General features: G+C 43.8%; 1 long non-coding RNA gene across 1 annotated transcript in view; it reads right to left on the reverse strand.

Annotated features, from left to right (window-relative positions):
* Nucleotides 1–2886: 2886 nt before the first annotated feature.
* Nucleotides 2887–17609, reverse strand: part of LOC140487186 (uncharacterized) — a 44062-nt gene continuing 29339 nt past the window's right edge. The window contains exons 6-7 of the long non-coding RNA XR_011962728.1: nt 10731–10848; nt 2887–3618 (exon numbers count right to left, since the gene is read on the reverse strand). This is a non-coding gene — a long non-coding RNA (uncharacterized lncRNA). The remainder of the gene's footprint in view (nt 3619–10730; nt 10849–17609) is intronic.

Consider the following 17609-nt stretch of genomic DNA (forward strand, 5'->3'; position numbering starts at 1 on the left):
ATCCACACTTCACCAATCTTAGTATCATCATTAAATTTACTAACACGTCATTTTATGCCCTCGTCTAGGTAATTTATTAAAATGACAAACAGCAGTAATCCCAAAAAAGTTCCTCTGTTTTTAGTGTAGTCTGTGAAAACAGAAAACATTGCTTTTGAGCCTCTGCCATTTTTGAGTTTTTCATCGTTATCTTGTCAGTTTCATCCTGCAAAGAGCCATCACTGAGTGTCACTCTGGTATTTTTTTTTATGTACTAGTGAAAGCTAATGGTATCAGTATTTATGTTTCCGTTCATTTCCTGTCATAGCTTCTTTTAATGTTGTGTGTTAACCCTTTGCTGATTTTTTTTTGTTTGTTTTCATTAATTCATAGAAAGAGGGCATTGCTGCATAGGCCGGTATTTATTGCCCATCCTTGATTTCCCAGCGGGCAGTTAGGAGTTATCTACATTGATGTGGGTCTGGAGTCACATATCGGCCAGACCAGCGAAGGATGGCAGTTTCCTTCCCCAAAAGACATTAGTGAAACAGTTGAGCATCTCCTGACAATCTATTCATGTTCACCATCAGTCTGTTAATCCCAAATTGGAATTCAAATTCCACCATCTGCCATAGCAAGATTCGAGTCCAGCTCCCCAGAACATTATCTGGGTCTCTCGATGAGCAGTTCAGCTGTAATGCACTAGGCCACCGCCTTACCCAATCCCCGGAGCACGACTAACTTGTGCAGTATGATTTGCCCTAGTGTTTGCCCTCATGCTGTCATTGAATTCCTTATCTAGACATGGATAAATTTTCTCTGTCATGCAATTCCTCTTCTCTCACAAATATACTTTACTTGAGACGTATTTAGTATCCCCTTAAGTATTAGCCAAATTTCTTCACTGTCCTGCCTTTGACTGTTCCCCTCCTCACACCCCGCCCCCCCCCCCCCCCCCCCACCCAACACCTTCCTTAGGCCACTATAAGTATTATTACCCAACACTAAGGCTCTCGTATGTGAAACTGTTCTCACCAGTATGTTGTGGTCATTCTTTCCAAGAGGATCCTTTCCTGCAAGATCGTTTCTCATTCCTTGCTTATATCAAATCTAAAGTACCCTGCTCTCTTTTTGGCTCCATGACATGTGTTCTCAGAAACAATCCTTCATATACTCTATGATTTGTACTTGGAGCCTACCCTTTGCCAAGTTGATTCATTGATTCAATATGCACGTTTATCCCACCGTTGTTACCTTGTCACGAACCCTCATTTCCGACCTCAGAAGTACTTTGGTGAGATGGTGGCTGAAGATTACTCTTCCAAAGAGGTTTCTTCAGTTTCTTTTTATTTGCACCTGGACTGATTTTAATTTGTTCCCTCGTGCCAACATGATTTCTTAATATAGTCTTGACATCATCTGTAACCAATACACCAATTCCACCTCCTTTACATTCATGTCTATCCTTTCGGAATACCGAGTACCCATGTTACAATCATCCTTACCAGGCCATACCCATTTATCTCAATACCTACTGCCAGCTCATCAATTTTATTCCAAATACTGTGTGCTTTTAGGCCTAAGGATTTTAAATAAGACTTTTTCAATTTATTTTTCCCCGTTAATTGTTTCTTGAGTACGAGCTTCCTGATCTCACACACCTCACTCCTTCACATTTCATCTTCATTTGTTAATCGCTGACATACATCTCTATCACTTATTCCAAACTCCAACTCACATTTTGGACTGATTTGATTCCTTCTCGCAGCATGGTTATGAGACTGGCCGTGCCTGATGTCCTACTCACCTCTACCTTCTGCTCCGTTCCTGACCTACTGCTTTGTTTCCCAGCCTCCTGGTTTATTAGTTTAAATCCACCCAATTTGCACGAGAAAACCTCCCCACTAGGATGTTGGTGCTCATCCAGTTAAGATGCAATCTCTCCATTTCTTAAAGCCCCCACCTGTCCTGGAAGAGTGCCCAATGATCCAGAAATCTGAAACCGTCGCCCCTGAACTTGCTCTTTTACCATATGTTAATCGTTACCTAATCCTTACCTCTTTGAAACGAGGCACTGGGTGTAATTCAGACATTACAGAGAATTGTTTTTTTTTTGTCTCTCTCTCTCGCTCTCGCTCTCTCTCTCTCTCACACACACACACTTCATTACTTTGAAGAAGAATAACTGGAACCTTATAAATAATCAGAGTGATAAGTGGAATGAAGAAATTAGGTAAAGGTACGATGCAAGAAATTAGAGTAATGAAATTACTCCTGATTGATCAGAACAGACGAAGATGTGAACATATTGCAGTAATCAAAATTATGAAAAAAAAGGGTAAAATAAGAATACTTCGTTTCTCCTAGCTGGCATTACAGCATCCCAGTTTCAAGATCGTCGGCACAAGACCTTGGAGTGAGATAAGTCAAAAGCTCTTTATTGAGACAGTTGTTAGGATTTGGAATGCCCTACCTGGGAGATTTGTGAATGAAGACTCAAGAGGGAACTGGATATATATTTGAACGTTCCGAAATTAAAGGGCAACAGTGATAGAGGTGGCGAATGAGAGGATTTGGGAGACACTTCACAAGCTGATGCATACACAGTGGCCAAATAGCATCCTTGTGTGTACTCTATCATGTACAGATGCAAGTCAAAGCCAGTATCAGATTATTTCCAGCTGTAAATGTTGGCAAATATCTGTTCATTTTGCTGCAGCATAACCATTTATAATGCAAGTATTGCAAGTTCAGCTTGATGATGAAGTCTAATTAGTACTCAACGCACGAATATTTTAAATTTTGTATCCCAACAAATAAAACAAATATTTCCTTTGCTTTGCCACAAAACTCTTTCGAAAATGTCTGACTGTTCACTCACACGGATATATGTTCTTCATTCTTTTTCACATTTCAGTTTAATACCATTCATTCTGAAAATTGCAAGGTTTCAAATTGTTGTTCACTTCAATTTAATAACACAATTCGTTTATTTAATCTAATATTCTCTGTTCATATTGAATTATTGTCATTTTTCAATTGTTGGTAAAGAACTGAAGCTCGCACATTTAGTGAGAAATTAAACTGATCGATTATGTATAAATATGTAAGAACACAATTTCTATATGACTGTTCAATCGTTTTCTCACTCGAAAAATACAATCATTCAGAAGCCAACGACTTTCCAAATGTTGGAGCAACGATGTATTCATTTGAAAACTGACAATGAGTATGTAATTATAGCGAGTTTTGAGAAGATTTGTAGCTCAGGTTGAAGTTTTGGATGTAGACTTCTTCGCTGAGCTGGGAGGTTCATTTCGAGATGTTTTACCATCTTCATCTTCAGTGGGCCTCAGGGGAACCAACGCTGAAAATTCCTGCTTTCTATTTATATGTTTGAGTTTCTTTAGGTTGGTGATGTCATTTCCTGTGGTGATGTTGTTTCCTGTGGTGAAGTCACGTCCTGTTCCTTTTCTCAGGGGTGATAGTTGAGCTCTAACTCGGTGTTTTTGCTGATAGAGTTCTGGATGAAATGCCATGCTTCTTGGAATTCTCGTGCATGCCTCTGTTTGGTTTGTCCCATGATGGGTGTGTTGTCCCAGTTGAAGTGGTGTCCTTCCTAATCCGTATGTGAGAATACTAGTGAGAGGATCATGTATTTTTATGGTTACTTGATGTTCATGTATGCAAAAGCATGTTATTGTGATCATCACTACAGTCAGAAAACATGTTCTTTGTTCGGTATTAAATAAAATATACAATCTTAATTTTTGTATCATGAAATGTTGGCAGGAAAGTATATTTTAGTTCCATAAATATACCATTGACCTAATTGTTTTCAGAGCTGATGCAATTATTGTTTGGTTGAATAATGATAATTCACACATTTGTGAATCACAATTCACGAACATAGCAAATATCTGATTTTTTCAGATCAGATTGCAATCATAACCTACATTGAAAAAAGACATTAAAAGATTTGAATTCAGACACAGCTGCCTGTGATCCTGGGTAAGACATTTGTCTGCTCTTAAATGAATCCAGAGAGCTTCCACCTGGGTCAGGGCAGTCATTCAAACATTATTTCACAACAAATTATTTCGACTCCATCTTCGGTCTGAAGCTTGACTGGGGGCAGATGAATGGACATGGAGTGTCAGAATCACATCGCACAAGTTAATTATGGTGATGATATCTGGCCTGCCCCCCAGACTCCAAGCATCTGCTATCTGGACCACACACTGGGTAAAGACAAGTTGACAGTATTCTGCAGCACATTGTGTCTAGCAAAGAAAGCTCCAAAACCGTTTCCAATAAATGTCACCTTCACATTCACCAGTATACAAATAAAATTGCACATCTCTGTTGATGGACAAAAAATAACACATGGGTCAACCAACAAAATCTTTCTGAAGAAAACAACAGCAAATGACAAGTCCAGAATCACCTTAATAACAGAACTTGACGGATTCTGTCTGGTGTAGGTCATCACACATATATTGTACTGGTACTCAGGTGACTGTAAGAATGCACCCCAGAAGTGGACGTCTTGGCCTAACTCCCCTACAGAGCTTCCTGATCTCACACACATCACTCCCTTACACATTCAACAATTGAAAATAATCCACATGCTAAGTGAAATATAGAACACTACAGTGCAGACCCTTTGGCCTTGACATCCTGCCGACACTTTATCCTACTCTAACATCAGACTTATCTACATACCCTTCATTATACTATCATTCAATTGCCTATCCAATCGTCTCTTAATATATCCCCAATGCAGCTGACTCTACTACAGTTGCCAGCAGTACATTTCCAACCATCCACCATTCTCTGTGAAAAGAACCTACCTCTGACATCTCCATTCAACCTTCCTCCACTTACCTTTAGGTTCTTCTCCCTTGTGATAGATATTTGCACCATGGGAAAAAGTATCTGGCTATCCACTCTATCTTTGCCTCTCGTCATCTTATAGACCTCTATCAAGTCATCTCTCATACTTCTTTGTATTCATCAAATGCAACTTTCCAGAACTAAGTAATGGAGAAAGTGAGAACTGCAGATCCTGATGAACTGCTGATGCCCAAAGCTTTGACTCTCCTGTTCCTCAGATGCTTCCCCAATGGCTGTGCTTTGCCAGCGCCACACGTTTCGACTCTGATCCCCAGTACCTGCAGTTCTCACTTTCTCCATTACTTAGAGCTCTCCCCTCTGCACACTGAACAGGGAATTAATCAGCAGAAACTCATTGCATGTGAAGCTGACTGCTTAGTTCTGGAAAGTTGCATTTGATGAATACAGATATTAAAAGAGAAATTGCAATTCAATAAATATTCATTCATTCCCAAAGTTACAGTTTTGGTTCATGAATTGGGCAGCTTGAGAACAAACAATGAATGACTAAAAAACTCCGTGTTATAGAGTATTCCAGGTGTTACATTCCAGGCTGGATGTCGTTTACCTTAATGCTGGGAATGTTATCGGATAAACAGAAGTGATAACGGAATGAGGTGAAATGGAGAAGTGTGATATTTTTGCCATCACAGAGATGTGTTTGAAGGAGGTCAGGGCTGACAACTCAATGTCCTGTGGTACAAGATCTAGAAGCACGACACGAGAGGTGGTAAAAGAGGAAATGGGGTTGCATTATTAATTGTGGAGTTAGTTACTGCAGTAAGGAGGATCTAATGAGGCTTGGTGTTTAGAGCTCAGGATCAAAACCATGAAGACACACCGCTGGGGATATAATCCCAAACAAAAGAAAGTACAGGAGCTGATATAGAACCAATTACTGAGGTGTGCTAATACAACAATAGGATCGTTATAATCGGGCATTTCACTTCCAAACATTCATTCGGGCAGTGATAACATTCTTAAGAGGGGACAGATGCCTTGAAATTTATTCCAGGGAGCTTCTTATGTCAACGTGTAGCAGATACAACAATGGGCGTGGCTGTGCTGGGCCTCATCGTGGGGAATGAAGCCAGTCAGATGTTGCAGGCAGGATTGGGGTGAGCATGAAAGGACTAGTGACCGTGACTCCTATGTTTTGGGTTTGCTAAGGGAAAGACCCAAACATGTTTGAAAAATAAAAGCTTTTTGGATTTGGGAGACCGATTTTATGAAAATATATGACAGGATCTGGCCAAAGTACAGATGCTTCTGGGTGGAACTGCAGCAGAACAGCGTGGGGCGCGAGTTAGGGGGTCACTTGATCAAAATGCGATTGATGACAGTATCAGCCCAGCATGTTTAACCGAAGATGAATTTTAGGAACACAAGCCCAGAGAACCTTGGGTGTCGACACAAATTCCGAACAGAATTAATAAGGAAAGAAAAGATTAACGCAGTTACAAAGTGAGCAGGTCAATGGAGGTCCGAAAAGAATATAGAAAGTGTAGGGCTAAACTTAAAAAGTCAGTAGAAGAGCAGAAGTGTTGGTGGGGAGTTAAAACATTCGAGTGTAGAGATTAGCAAGAATTCAAAGACATTCTTTCGGGTTATTAAGGGGAAGAGGATAACGCGGGAGAGAATGGGGAGTTTTTGGGACCAAGGGGGCAGCCTGTGCACGGAGCCAGAGAATATGTTAAACACTGACTTTCTTCCGACCTTCAGTTTGAAGAAGGAGTTCCTGGATTCAAGGAGAGTGACCGTGTGATCCTTGAGTGAATTGATACAGAAGCTGACAATGAATGGGAAGTTTTTGTGGGATAGAGAGTAGGCAAGTGCACTGACCAGGATGCGCTGTATCTTAGGCTGACGTGAGGAGATTACAGTCTCTTAACTTTTCATTTTTGTTTTGCCTCTGGCCACAGAGAAGGTGTGATAGGACAGGATAACATCTAATATTGATACAACTTTCAAACAGAGTGCTAGAAATACCGCATGGGGTTAAAGACCACCAAGTCTCACATCAGTGAGAGGGAAATCATTTTCGAAAATTCTGTGGGCTGTTGAGGCTGGATCATTAAATATCTTTAGGATTGAGGCAGACTGATTTTCATACAAGGCTTATGGGGAAAATATAGACAAGTGGAATGGGGGATTATCAAAATCGATCTCACCTAATTGAGTGGAAAAGCAGACTCAGTGAGCGGATAGACATATTTTTGTCCCTATGTCGAATTGTATCATTTTCACAATAGCCTTGTATTTACCGGAACATCAACCTCTCTCGCTGTGGAGTGAGACACAGTTTGGAATGCAGTCGATGGATTCAAGGAATTAATAAATGCAGTACTATTAGACAGAAAGGACCAAGGGACTGTGACAACGCAGATTGGCTGTCGGGGTGAAGATTAGCAGCAGTGCAGTTAGCACGACCAGAAGGAAAATCTCAGTAAGACATCTTCCAAGGCCAATCAGTGATCTTGGATGGAGAGCAGGTCGTCAGTGGCCAGGTGTCAAGGAGTGCTTAATGCCCAAGTGCTAATCACTGCAGTGTCTCCCTCCTTCTTTAACTAAAACTAAATGTGAAGGGGTAGAGAGACATGCGGTTGGTAGCAGAGTCAGTAGTAATATTTGGCTCAAGAGGTTTTGGACAGCAGCAGCTCAGTGAAAACTACAGGCAAGCTCAAATAAAGTCCTTTCAACTTTCGTCTTGCAGCAATGGAGATGGCAGTTAGGACTGTTGAAAGTTCCTCCTACGGGATGTGGGGAGCTCAGGGAAATTCCCACAGTCCCTGGTAACTACATGTGTGGAAAATGCACCCGGCTGCAACTCCTGGGAGACCGTGTTCGGGAGCTGGAGCTGGATGCCCTCAGGATCATCTGAGATATTGAGAACTTCATAGATAAGAGCTTTCGTGTTGTGGTCACACCCAAGACTCGCCACAATCATGTTTCTGTAATGACTATAATATCCCAGTCCCGGTTAAGATCCATGCTATGAGTACATCAGGCTTACCTATCTGTCCTGTTGCATTTAAATGAAGGCAATTTAATCCAACAAGAGTCCTTGCTCCCTGTTGTTTTCAAGACAGAGAGGAAGTTGGCGACGACCTGGAATGGCAAACGGAGTTGGCAGAGAGTGCAGGAATCCCCTGTGGCAATTCCCCACGAAAACAAGTACACCGATTTGGATACTGTTCAGGGGAAATACATTCCAGGGGAAAGCAGCAGTAGCCAGGTTGGTGGCACTACCATTGACTCTGGGGCACAGTGGGAAAGGGTAACAGTTAACAGGACCTTCGAGATAGGAGAGTCGATTGTTAGAGGGACAGATTGGAGATTCTGTGGCCTCAAATGGGAATCCAGAATGTTGAGTTACCGCCCAGGTGCCGGGGTCCAGGATGTCTCCGAGCGGCTGCAGAACATTCTCAAGGGGGAGGGGGAGCAGCCAGAAATCATTATGCACGTTGCACAAATGACACAGGTAGATGTAGGAATGAGGTCGTACAGAGTGATTAGTGAGAGCTGGGAGAAAAGTTAAAAATCAGGACCTTGACGGTAGTAATCTCCTGATTACTTCCATTGTAATGAGCTAATGAAAGTAAGAACAGGAGGATATGGCAGATAAATAAGTAACTAAAGAATCGGTGCGGGGGTGGGGGGGCAGAGAGATTGAGATTTTTACATTGTTGTCTTTTCTGTGACAGAGTGGTCCTGATCAGGAGGGACAGGGGGTGCATGCACTGGGAAGGGGACCAATATCTTGTTGGCGAATTTTGTTCATGCTACAAGGGAGGATTTAAACTATATTAGCGAAGAGCAATACCCTCATGATCAGGGAGGCAAGAACGAGGCTGGTAGGAGATACAGTAATCAGAAACAATAAAGTGAAGAGACAGGTCAGGCTGGAACATGATAAGGAGTAAGGAATGCCTGTTGGATTAAACTACTGTTATTTCGGTGCAAGAGGGCTGGCAGGTAAGACCAATAAACTAATGGCGTGGATAGGAACATGGGATTGGGATAATATAGCCTTTATAGAAACATGGCTAAGCGAGGGTCAGGACTGGCAGCTTAACGCATCAGGTACAGGTGCTTTAGGCGGGACATGGATGGTGGAAGGAGGGGAGGAGGAGTTGAATTTCTGATTAAGGGGATTATCACAGCAGTAATCAGAGATAAAATAACTGACCAATCATCCAGTGAGGCTTCGCGGGTGGATTTAAGAAGTAGGAAGTGGATGATGATGTCACCGGGGTTGTACTATAGGCCTCCAAGTAGTCAACGTGAATTTGAGTAACAAATATGCAGGGACAAGGGAGACATGCAGGAGCAATATGGTTGTCATAAGAGTGGATTTTAATTTTTGTAACAGACTGAGACTGCCAGAGCGTGAAGGAATTTGATGGAGTGGGATCCGATAAGTGAATTCAGGAAAGTTTCCTCCAGCAGTATGTAGAGGGTCCTACTTGGAAAGGGGCAAAACTCGAACAACTCTTGGGAAACAGAGCAGGACAGGTGACTGAGGTGACAGTGGGGGAGCACTTTGGGACCAGTGACCATCGTCCTATTAATTTACAAATAGCTATGGAGAGGGACAAAGCTGGTCCACAGGTTCAAGTTGTAAATTGGGACAAGGGGAATGTTGATGGGATTGGACAGGATCTTGCAGGGGTCGACTGGAGTAATTTGTTTGCAGGTAAATGGCCCGCTGGCGAGTGGGAAGCCTTTAAACATGAGATAGCTAGAGTTCAAGGTCTATATGTTTCTGTGACGGTGAAGGGCAAGGTTGGCAGGAATGGGCAACCCAGGATGACAAGAGATATTTAGGCATTGACTGGAGAAAAGAGGGATGCGTGGCTCAGGCACAGGCAACTAGGATCAAGGGAGTCCCTGGTGCACAATAAGGGATATAGGAGTTTACCTTTGATGGAAATCAGGAGGGCGACAAAGTGGATATGAAAGAACCTTGGCGGAGAAGATTAGGATGAATCCAAAGAGGCACTTTAAGAATATGTGAGAAGTCTGGTTGAATTTATAACACAGATGGCAAGCTGGAAGATTAAGTCCAATCCCAAGATCCTGTGCTTAAACAAAGTAGACAACAACAGGATGAGGCAGTAATTTTTCAAAGTGCACATCAAAATTATATACATTAGTGAAAAGGAAGGACTGTAGGAAAAGGAGTAATCTGCTGTTTGTGTCTAAGGAAATAAGGGAGTCTATCAAATTGAAATAGAAGGCATACAAATTGGCAAAGACCAAGGAGAAACTAGGAGATTAGAAACAGTTTAAAGATCAACAAAAAGCTTGATGGGATTTTGACTGGGTATACAAATGAGCAGCTATCCCCAGATCAAGAATAGCAGTTTACACTGCTTGAGGAAACCTATTGCGTGGGGAACATATGGCCTATTTAATTGTTGAAGTACTTATCTGAAGAAGTCTGTCAGCATAGTGATGAACCTGATAAAGTTAAAAATTACATCGTGCTTGGAAAGCTAGTGCTTCCTAATAAACCTGTTGGACGATAACCTAGTGTCGTGTGATTTTTAACTTTGTCCACCCCATTCCAAGACCGGCTCCTCCACATGAGAATCCTGACAGACAACCTCACCGAAACTGAAGCACCTGTCAAGTACTTGACTGAGCCACGGAGGTGTTGGGAGGGGTGTGTTGTTTAAACACAAAGTGCTGAATTGAACTAGACTTTTTAAACTGCCGTTGCCACGGAGATAATCCTGACAACCAGCCTCCATGCAAAGCCACAAAGCACGTTAACATGGACGTGGCTGTGTCTCAGTACTTTTCCAGTCACACTGAGATTTGAAATATTTGCCCACGGACAGAGTGCACACCTTTCCTTCCAGAGGAAAAGGCCAATGATATTCAGATCGGCACAGATCAAGTAACCATGAGATCTGAACATGAAGTTCAATTTGAATTTCTCATCTGCAAATCCACCCTTTCCGTACCCTACAACAGAAAAACATAAGTCACCATTGTTAATACAGGATGGAACTTTATAAGACAATGATAGTATTAAATTGTAGTTTCCTTGTTCCCCCAAAGCTTTAAATCTCAGTCTCACAATTTCTCTCTCTTGTTAACTGAAATCCAAACTAGTCTCATCCCTCCTTTCCTCCACACCCCATTCTCACAATCTCTCTCCTCGCCTTGCATTCAGTTTCCGAGCTGCTGTCTGCAGACTCAGAACCAAATCAATGGGTTTGACTTGGAGCCTCCAGGGTGTTGGTGAATCCTCCCCACCCCCCCATCTCCAAGAACCCCCATTCTCTGATGAGAACCATTCTGCATACACTGGCCAAATCATATCTGGTTGAACTAAAATTAACCAAATTAGAACTCTAATTAGAGACCCATCCTTATCATTTTCCATAACAATCCTGACTATTCATAAGAGTTCTGAAAACTTGCTGCAAAATGCTCCCCCATTGATACTTTGACCACTCGTCAGGACACCAGGAAAAGGGCTATTCCCCTGGGTCGTGTCCTCAGAAGAAAGAAGGAAGGGAGCTGCTAATGACAGATTAATCCCACACATCCACAGCCTCCCTCCCTGGCACTGACCCACCCTGCACATACGCCAACAACTGGCCAGCACTGCGCCCGTGCACTGATCTCCCTTCCTACGGAACATGCTCTCGATCACACAGGAGCCTGGATGATTGCTATCGGCTGCTGCCCAATAGAGTGGAGGGGCCGGGGCTGGAGAACAGGAAATAATGGGATTGTAAACAATGAATTAATGTGGAGGACACTGGAGGATGGACAGGTCAATGAGGGACAGGATCAGTGCAGCAGCAGGAGGGGATCCTGGACAAACTGAGTAATGGGAGAGTCTGACAGGAGAGAAACTACAAGAAGATTCTGTTTGGAGGCTCAGGCAGGGACAGCTGGGAGACAGTATGGCCTGGTGGCTTGGGCATGTTTTCTAATCATCCTCTTCAAAACCGCTGTTACCAAACTCTGAACCCGATCCTCTTGGTCCAGAGGAAAGGACACTACCACCATTTCATAGTGGGTGGTGGAAAGAAAGGAAGATTTGCTCAACCTCACTCACATGGAAACTCCATGAGCTCCTCGTACTTCCTGTCTACGGTGGGGCTGGAGGAGACAGAGCAGGTGGGAGGGGGTCGGGATATAGGGACTGCCTTTCAAAAGGAACTCACCTGTGTTGGTGTTATTAACAAGACTCAATACGCAGTCACCAACACAAAGCTGGTGTACGTGAACGTTATCCAGACTATTAACTCCTGTTACTGGGCGACGCAGACCCCAATGTACAGAGTTAAGTCCTGGATATCAATAACAGTCTTGCGCGTGGGAAATCATGTCTCATGAACTGGACTGAGTTTACTGAAGAAGTAACAAAGTGGATTGATGAGGGCAGAGCGGTGAACATGATCTTCATGGACTTGAGTAAGGCGTTCGACAATGTTCCGCATGGGAGATTGGTTCGCAAGGTTAGATCTCATGGAATACTGGGAGAACTAGTCATTTGAATATAGAACTGGTTCAAAGGTCGAAGACAGAGAGTGGTGGTGGAGTGATGCTTTTCAGGCTGGAGGCCTGTGACCAATGGAATGTCACAAAGATTGGTGCTGAATCCACTACTGTTTGCCATTTACATCAATGTGAACATAAGAGGTATTGTTAGCATGTTTGCAGATAACACCAAAATTGGCAGTGTAGTGGACAGTGAAAAAGATTACCTCAGAGTACAACGGGATCTGGATCAGATGGGCGAATGGGCTGAGGCGTTCAGTTTACAAAAATGTGAGATGCTGCTTTTCAGGAAAGCAAACCTGAGCAGGACCTTTGCAGTTAATCGTAAGTTCCTGGGGAGTGTTGCGAAACAAAGAGACCTTGGAGTGCAGGTTCATAGTTCCTCGAAAGTAGAGTCACAGGTGGATAGGATCGTGAAGAAGGCAGTGGGTATGCTTTGCTTTATTGGTCAGAGAATGTAGTATAGGTGTTGGGATGTCATTGTGGCTGTACAGGACATTGATTAGGCAACTTTTGAAATATTCCAGCAATTCTGGTCTCCTTCTTATCGGAAGGATGTTCTCAAACTTGAAAGGGGTCAGAAAGGAATTACAAGGATGTTGCCAGCGTTGGATAGGGTGTTTTCCCTGCAGCGACGGAGGCTGAGGGGTGACCTGATAAAGATTTATAAAATCAGCCGGTCATGTGTAGGGCAAATAGACAAGGTCCTTTCCCTTGGGGTATACAGAACTAGGTGAGAGGGAGGGGAGAGTAGGCAGAGAGGATGGGCTGAGGGTGGGGGGAAAGAGAGGATGTGGGGATTGAGAGTGGTCGCACAGGTGAGGATAGAGATGGGGACAGGGGAGGACAGGCAGAGGCAGGGGAGAATCAGAGAACGGGGAGTGGAACAGAGGGGGAGGGAAACAGAGAGGGGGGAACAGAGAGTTATTTTATGGATCTACAACTCAACCCTGTTCCTGTTTTCTCCTCCTCACTTTCAATCCCTCTGAAGAGCTCAGAACTGCATAGTTCCTGGAAAGTCCAGTTTCAGGGAGACTGGGTGCTGAAGACTGCATTTCGGACGCTGACCTTTATTGGTCTGTGCACTCATCAATCAAGGGACCTGGGTTCGATTCCACTCTGTGTCGTGTTTACACATTCTCCCTCTGTGTTTGCACGGGCATCCTCTGGGCGCTCTGGTTTCCTCAAAAAATCCAAAGACGTGCAGGTTAGGTGGATTAACTGTGGGTAATGCTGGGTTACATGGTTCAGGTGGGATGCTATTCCGATGGTTGGTCACGTCTCATGGGCTGAATGGGCTGCTTCCACACTGTAGGGATTCTGTCACTGAGTATAAGAGTTAGGAGGTCACGTTGTGGCTGTACAGGGCATTGGTGAGGCCAGTTTTAGAATACTACTTAACAGTGTGAAACGGACTGTTAAGCTCGAAGAGATACCTGTTAGGAAGGAAGATGTGTTGGACATTTTGAACAACTTGAGGATAGACAAGTCCCCCGGGCCTGACGGGATATATCCTAGGTTTATGTGGGAAGCAAGAGAGGAAATTACAGTACCGTTGGCAATGATCTTCTCGTCTTCACTGGCAACGGCGGTGGTACCAGGGGACTGGAGAGTAGCGAATGTTGTGCCCCTGTTCAAAAAAGGGAATAGGGATAACCCCGGGAATTACAGGCCAGTTAGTCTTACTTCTGTGGTAGGCAAAGTAACGGAAAGGGTACTGAGGGATAGGATTTAAGAGTATCTGGAAAGACACTGCTTGATTAGGGACAGCCAGCACGGATTTGTGAAGGGTAGGTCTTGCCTTACAAGTCTTATTGAATTCTTCGAGGAGGTGACCAAGCATGTGGATGAGGGTAGAGCAGTGGATGTCGTGTACATGGATTTTAGTAAGGCATTTGATAAGGTTCCCCATGGTAGGCTTGTGCGGAAATTCAGGAGGCATGGGATAGAGGGAAACTTGGCCAATTGGATAGAAAACTGGCTAACCGGTCGAAGGCAGAGAGTGGTGGTAGATGGTAAATATTCAGCCTGGAGCCCAGTTACAAGTGGAGTTCCGCAGGGATCAGTTCTGGGTCCTCTGCTGTTTGTAATTTTTATTAATGACTTAGATGAGGGAGTCGAAGGGTGGATCAGTAAATTTGCAGATGATACGAAGATAGGTGGAGTTGTGGACAGTGAGGAGGGCTGTTGTCGGCTGCAGAGGGACTTAGATATGATGCAGAGCTGGGCTGAGGAGTGGCAGATGGAGTTCAACCCTGCCAAGTGTGAGGTTGTCCATTTTGGAAGAACAAATAAGAATGTGGAATACAGGGTTAATGGTAGGATTCTTAGTCAGGTGGAGGAACAGAGGGATCTTGGGGTCTATGTACATAGATCTTTGAAGGTTGCCACTCAGGTGGATAGAGTTTGTAAGGCCTATGGAGTATTATCGTTCATTAGCAGAGGAATTTAATTCAAGAGTCGTGAAGTGATGTTGCAGCTGTACAGGACTTTGGTTCGGCCACAGTTGGAGTACTGTGTGCAGTTCTGGTCGCCTCACTTTAGGAAAGATGTGGAAGCTTTGGAGAGGGTGCAGAGAAGATTTACCAGGATGTTGCCTGGAATGGAGAGTAGGTCGTACGAGGATAGGTTGAGAGTTCTCGGCCTTTTCTCGTTGGAACGGCGAAGGATGAGGGGTGACTTGATAGAGGTTTATAAGATGGATAGAGTAGACAGTCAGAAACTTTTTCCCTGGGTACAACAGAGTGTTACAAGGGGACATAAATTTAAGGTGAAGGGTGGAAGGGATAGGGGAGATGTCAGGGGTGGGTTCTTTACCCAGAGAGTGGTGGGGGCATGGAATGCGCTGCCCGTGGGAGTGGTAGAGTCAGAATCATTGGCGACCTTTAAGCGGCATTTGGAGAGGTACATGGATGGGTGCTTAATCTAGGTTAGAAGTTCGGCACAACATCGTGGGCCGAAGGGCCTGTTCTGTGCTGTATTGTTCTATGTTCTATGTTCTATGTTCTACATTCAATTCTAGTCTCCCCGATTTCAGGAAGATAGGACTCAGCCCCATAATAACAAGTTCCTGGGAAGTGTTGACGAACAAATACACTGTGCAGAGTTGTTTGATAGTTCCTTGAAAGTGGGGCTGAAGGTAGACAGGTCGGTGAAGGTGGTGTTTGGTATGCTACCTGTTATTGGGCAGTGCATTGAGTTTAGGAGTTAGGAGATCATGGTTCGGTTGTACAGTTTATTAGCTCAGCCACTTTTGGAATGTCCAGACTACTTTACATTCTAGTCTCCCTGCTATAGGAAAGATGTTGGGAAACCTGAAAAAGTCCAGAAAAGATTTATAAGGGTGCTGCCAGTATGGAAACATGTGAACCATAAGGAGGGGCTGAGGAGATTTTGCCTGGAGTAGTGGATGTTGTGGGATGGCATTATACAACGTCTTCAAAACTGCAATGTTTCCTGCAACTGTCATAATTTAAGATGCTGCCAGACCTGCTGAGGATCTCCAGCAATTTTTTGTTTTGTTTATATTTCAGATTTCCACGATTTTGCTGAGGCACTTAAGAGTCATAGACATCTAAAAGGCCTCATATTTTGTTGACTCTCACCCCTGGGATGGCAGGACTGATGGATGAAGAGGACTCAATCCTCGTTTAATTCTCCTTTCCTTTGTCTTTCTGAGCTGTTGCCTGCATCACGAATACTCTCTCTCCCATTCCCTGACCTGAATCTGGCCCATCTAAGCCACCCTTTAGCTCCCAACCCCCTGCCAAACTAGTTACAATCTCACCAATGGAACTGGCAATCACCCCACCAAGAGATTTCTCCCAGCCCTGCCCAGGGGTAACCAATCAAGCTGGTACAAGTCTCACCTAGCCCAGAACCAGTCGCAGTGCCTGGTAAATCTAAACCCTTCTCTAGTACACCATTTCTCCAGCCACACATCCAGCTGATCTATCCTCTTGTTCCTGCTCTCACTAGCACATGGCACTGGGTGTAAGTCTGACATTATTACTTTTCATTTGAATATATCTCTGATTTTCCCTTATACATATTTCAGGCCCTCATCCCTTTGTTTCGCAATGTCGTTGGTATCTGTGTGTTCCACAACCATTGGTTATTTACCCTCCAGCTGCAGAACTCACTGTAGCCACTCCATGCTATTACGGATCCGAGCACCAGGGAGGTCACATGCCATCCTTGATTCATGTCTGTGGCCACAGAAGTACCTGCCCTTACTCTGATGATTGATCCTATGTCACTATCGCCCTGCAACTGTCTTTCCTCCTGTTCGGTGCAGCAGAGCTATCTGTGGTGTCATGACCCTGGTTGTTGCTGATTTCCCCGAGAGGCCACCCCACCCATTCACCCCCAACAGAATTCCAACTGGTATACAGTATCTGTTTGAGAAGGGGATTATCAATGGGGACTCCTGCACTCCCTTACTGAGCCTTTAACTTGATGTGATGGTCACCCATTCCCTTTGTGCCTGTGTAACCCTCACCTGCAGTGTGACGAACTCACTAAACGTGCTGTCCATAATATTCTCAGTATCATAGATGGTCCACAGTGAGTCCACTCACAGCTCCAGGTCTGAAAAGCAGTTTCCCAGTAGCGCAGGTGGACACACTTCCTACACACATTGACGTCAGGGACACTAGAAGCGTCCCTTATTTCCCACATTGTACAAGAGGAGCCCGCCACGGGTCTGAGGGTTCCTGTCTCAATGTCTCTCTAGATTCAGCTAGTTACTCCCATTAAGAGAATTTAAAAGTGCTTTCAACCTTCCTTCACTTCAAACATGTCCATTATAATCAATAGCCCCAATCTTTACTTAAGCTGATATATTATACTTTAAAAATTGTTAACAAATACTCCACAGTGTCGCTTACAAATTGGCTGTTCCCATTGGGACCATGCGAAATTCTGAATGGCCTGAACTAAAACTGAGTTTCAGCTTCACCTTCTCCCTGTCTGATCTCCCTCTGTTTTCACCCAACTCCAAAACATTCTCATTGAGCCAAGCAGCACTCAGCGTCAACATGGTCTTCAGCAATTTCTGGATGAACAAATAATTGTCAGAATCTGTAAAATTCCACCTGAAAAGTTACTGGAATTTGAGTCCATAAGAAATTTTAATGGGAAATTTACAGGGAATTGAAAATAAGGAGTTCACAGGTTAAAGTCATGAAGTGGTTGACTGGGTCTAA

This window comes from Chiloscyllium punctatum, chromosome 16 (assembly GCF_047496795.1).
Source record: "Chiloscyllium punctatum isolate Juve2018m chromosome 16, sChiPun1.3, whole genome shotgun sequence".
Taxonomy (NCBI): Eukaryota; Metazoa; Chordata; class Chondrichthyes; order Orectolobiformes; family Hemiscylliidae; genus Chiloscyllium; species Chiloscyllium punctatum.